We start from the raw sequence: 5,269 nt of genomic DNA on the forward strand, positions 1-5,269 counted from the left end.
GACCCCACTAAGTGGGATTATACTGGGTGGTTGTTGTTGTTGTTGTTTCTTCAGAGCATTGGCGTTTTCCTTTTTCTTGCCAGCATATTGAGTCCACATTTTTGTCCAGCCTAGACATCTTGGTAATTTCGTCTGTGAAAGTTTCACATAAATCAAACTAAAACTTACAAATAAAATGTATGCACAACATAACACTGAACATCAGCATGCATTGCGGAGACGATACACAGAACAAAGTAACGCATTGTTGATGTAAAGTAGCCCCTAAAAGTGGCTACAATCAGCCCCAAAATTTAGCTCCTCTCACCTCCTAAACACACATAAAACTAACCCCAACAGACACCTAAAAACCATATCCAAACATCCAAGAAAACCATGTTGAAGCAATCTCAAAGCATCCCCCAAAAACCAGTAAAAATACACCAAACTTCAGCTTTTAAAACCAGCAAAACCAGCCCAAAATTAGCCAGAAACTCAACAACTCTCACCCTTTTCTCAGCCAAAAAATGCAAATATTCCAGCTCCAAAAATAGCAACAAATTAGCTGCGAAAATAGCCAAAAAGCAACAAAAATTAGCTGAAAATCAGCAACAAACCCAACTGCAAAAGCGCACCAAAATCTGACCCAAAACCACCTCAAAACAGCCCCTATTTTTTCGGGAAAAAGTAGCTCGAAGGTTGAGTTGGAGTTTGCCCGCGAGGTCACATTCAAATTTGTCGAGCTCTCGTCCAAGGTTCCGATCCAGGTTGTTTTCTTAGCTTCTAGTGAAGTTTAATTGGTTTTTCTCTTTATTGTATATACTGTAGAATTAACACAATGGAGAAGAAACAAACAGAAATTGTAGAAAGCCTGAAAATTTAGCTTCGACAAACACACAAATATATAATTTACCTAGATCCCGGAGGAAACAATAGAAACCCAGTAGTAGTTGAGAATATTAGAGGGTAAAAGGATCTAGGGTTAAATCAGAGGAAAAGAGAAGAGCTTTTCAAACCAATAAACACTGCAAACGTGAATTGTGTTACTGGAGAACTTCTGGTGATAGATTATGCATACAGCAATAGGAATTTTGGTGAGAGGTGGTGAGGAGAGCAGTAGGAAGAAGGCAGATAATTCAAAAGGAAAAGTGATCAGAAAACGCTAAGGATAATGGCAAATTTTCATATAGATTAGCACCAAAGTTTTACTCCAGCTGTCAAAGGGAAAAATCTACGTGCTTTGCTATTAATACACTGATTCAGCAAGAGGCTAAGCACGCAACTTGTAGACCATTTTTTATCTATACAACTGGCCCTTTAATGCCCACGAAGTTTCCTTTATTTACTGAAAGTCACCTATGGCATTCAACGTAATAAAATAGAAAAATAATGTCAAAAATATAACAGCCTAAGCTGGCATGTCGACGAAGTGCTGTCTGCCTCAGCAAGATAACAAAAGCTTAGTTTACAAACCTGTTCTAAGAATAGAAGATGAGACTCCTCTTAGAGAAACTGTTTGTTCAACAAACTCTCCATTAAATTGATAAGAAGTTGATACTTCAGTGGAAGTACTGATTGGCTTCTGTGTTCTACAATGAAGATATGTCGACCGTCGTTGCAATAAGTTCAGTTCTCTTCTATCAGCTGATGTCGCCCTATATATTTCACGGCATCTTTCTTTTATTTTGGTGCCTCTTTCTTCAGAGCATTGGCTTTTTCCTTTTTCTTGCCAGCATATTGAGTCCACATTTTTGCCCAGCCTAGACATCTTGGTAATTTCATCTGTGAAAGTTTCACATAAATCAAACCAAAACTTACAAATAAAATGTATGCACTACATAACACTAAACATCAGCATGCATCGCGGAGACGATACACAGAACAAAGTAACGAATTGTTGATGTAAAGTAGCCCCTAAAAGTGGCTACAATCAGCCCCAAAATTTAGCTCCTCTCACCTCCAAACACACATAAAACTAACCCTAAAAGACACCTAAAAACCAGATCCAAACATCCAAGAAAACCATGTTGAAGCAATCTCAAGGCATCCCCCAAAATCCAGTAAAAATACACCAAACTTTAACTTTTAAAACTAGCAAAACCAGCCCAAAATTAGCCAGAAACTCAACAACTCTCGCCCTTTTCTCAGCCAAAAAATGCAAAAATTCCAGCTCCAAAAAAAGCAACAAATTAACTGCGAAAATAGCCAAAGAAGCAACAAAAATTAGCTGAAAAACAGCAACAAACCCAGCTGCAAAAGCTCACCAAAATCTTACACAAAACCACCTCAAAACAGCCCCTATTTTTTTGGCAAAAAAGTAGCTCGAAGGTTGAGTTGGAGTTCGCCCGCGAGGTCACATTCAAATTTGTCGAGCTCTCGTCCAAGGTTCAGATCCAGGTTGTTTTCTTAGCTTCTACTAAAGTTTAATTTGTTTTTTTCTTTATTGTATATACTGAAGAATTAACACAATGGAGAAAAAACAAACAGAAATTGTAGAAAGCCTGAAAATTTAGCTTCGACAAACACATAAATATATAATTTACCTAGATCCGGAAACAATAGAAACCCAGTAGTAGTTGAGAATATTAGAGGGTAAAAGGATCTAGGGTTAAATCAGAGGAAAAGAGAAGAGCTTTTCAAACCAATAAACACTGCAAACGTGAATTGTGTTACTGGAGAACTTTTGGTGATAGACAATGCATAAAGCAAAAGGAATTTTGGTGAGAGGTGGTTAGGAGATGTCACGACCCAACCCCGATCGTGATGGCGCCCAACACACTGCTAGGCAAGCCCAACCATGTACACAACCTTAGCCAATTAATCTAGATAGATAAATAAGTATTCACTAATAAAATACCAAATTTAAGTGCGAAATCTCTGAAATAATCTCTACTATTCGAAAACCCCAAAATAAAATACTAGTCAGCCCACAGAATCTGGTGTCACGAACATGAGCCTCTAGAAGCAGAATATTCACCTAATCACAAATCTGTCTAGGAAAGAAAATGCGAATAAAAAGATAAAGATAGATGGGAGAGATCAAGACTGCGAACGCCATGCAGCTACCTCGATACTCCTAGATCCTGCTGCTCAGCTAACAAATCCTCACTCACCCTGTGGTGTACCTGGATCTGCACACAAGGTGCAGGGAGTATTGTGAGTACTTCCAACCCAGAAAGTAATAAACATAAATAAGGGTTGAGAGTAAGAAATCCTGGACAGGCACAAAGTAAGCTATAATTACAGCAGCTCAATCTAAATCATATCAACTCAATAAACTAACGAATACAATTATAGAAATATCACAACAGATAAATAAGTAAATGGCAATCAAGTATGCAATGCAACACATAAACCGATACCTCCAGTACCCCGCTGCGGCCGTGCAGCCCGCTCCATTTATTTAACGTCGACGGCGCTCACTGGGGGTGTGCAGACTCCGGGAGGGGCCCCTTACGGCCCAAGCGCAATAATAAGCCATATCGTGGCATCAAACAGGCCCTCGGCCTCATATCAATATCAATATCATACCACTGCGGCGTGCAGTCCGATCCCATACTCAGTCTAAAATCACATAAGCCTTTCGGCACAATAATATGAAAATATTCAGCCCAAACTTCATTTAAAAATATTACTTTAGTTCCAACTTTTAGAAAAATGGCTGAGTTTACAAAAAACAGTGTTAAATACCAGGAATGAGTTTAATATTTATAAATATGGTAAGAAACCATTAAAATAATCCCTGAAGGATTCAAGTAGTTGGCACGAAGCCCAATTATGACAATTAATCCATTTTTATAAGGATATTACAAATCTACAATCAAATAGGTACCAATTTTATTAAGTGGGACGGACTAAGTCACAGTCCCTGGCGGTGCTCTACCCCACGCCCGTTATCCGGCGTGCAAGTCACCTCACATAGCACTACGATGTGCAAATTCGGGGTTTCAAACCCTCAACACAGTATTTATATTTATTACTAACCTCAAGCTGGCCAAAGTCCTAGCTTACTATGCCCTTGCCTTTCGAATTAACCTCTTCGTGCGTCGAATCTGACCAAAACCACAACGAATACGTCACAATAGGCTAAGGGAACATAACCCAATCGAAAAGACTCGAAAAATATCGAAAATCACGAAATTCGCAAAACCCGAGCCTCGGGTCCACGTCTCGAAAAATTACAAAATTCACATCACCGGATTCCTCGTCTCGCCACGAGTCTATACATATTAAATTTACCAAAATCGGAGTCCAAATGACCCTTCAAATTCTAATTCTTGTTCTCTTAGGTTTCAAGCCCTAAACCACCATTTTTGACCTTAATTCCTTGAGTTTTCAGTGAAATTTCATGTATTTGCATGATAAAATTGTGTTCTACGTCCAAGAATTCTTACCTGATCGAAGTCCTTGAATTTCCTCTTCAAAATCGCTCAAGAACACCCCAAGTCCGAAGTTAAAATATGTGTTCTGTAAATATTTCGCGAAGGGAATTAAAACCCTTTCTGATCAGTTATTTCCGCTTCTGCGGTCCTTTGTCGCTTCTGCGACTACCGCATCTGTGGTAATATTTCCGTTTCTGCGGAATCTCCTAAAATTCAAAAACCGCTTCTGCGGTCTCCCTTCCGCATCTACGGCTTCGCAGATGCGGCTCCCATAACCGCTTCTGCGGAAACAGCACCAGGCCCAAAAGTCGCTTCTGCGATCCCCCCTTCGCCTCTGTGCGACCGCTTCTGCGTCCCATTTCCGCAGAAGCGAAAATACCAGATATCAGATATGAACCTGCAGTCTTCAACTTCAATTTTCATCCCGTTAGCCATCCGATATCACCCCGAGGCCCTCGGGACCTCAACCAAAAATACAAACATGATCCAATACCTTATTCAAACTTGCTCCAATCATCAAAACACCTCAAACAACACTAAAACCATCATTTCTCATCGAATTCAAGCCTAAGTTCTTCTAAAACTTCCGAAACACGCATTCGATCAGAAACCCAACCAAAACACCTCCGAATGACCTGAAATTTTGCACACACATCCAAAATCACCTAACGAAGCAACTGCAACTCTCGGAATTCCATTCCGACCCTCGGATCAAAATCTCACCTATCAACCGGAATTCGCCAAAATACTAACTCGCCAATTCAAGCCTAATTCTACACCGGACCTCCAAAATTACTTCCGATCACACTCCTAAGTCACAAATCATCCCCCGAAGCTAACCGAATCACCGAAAATCACATCCGAGCCTTCTAACTCATAAGTCAACATCCGGTTGACTTTTCCAAACC

The sequence above is a fragment of the Nicotiana attenuata genome, unplaced genomic scaffold (assembly GCF_001879085.1).
Source record: "Nicotiana attenuata strain UT unplaced genomic scaffold, NIATTr2, whole genome shotgun sequence".
Lineage (NCBI taxonomy): Eukaryota > Viridiplantae > Streptophyta > Magnoliopsida > Solanales > Solanaceae > Nicotiana > Nicotiana attenuata.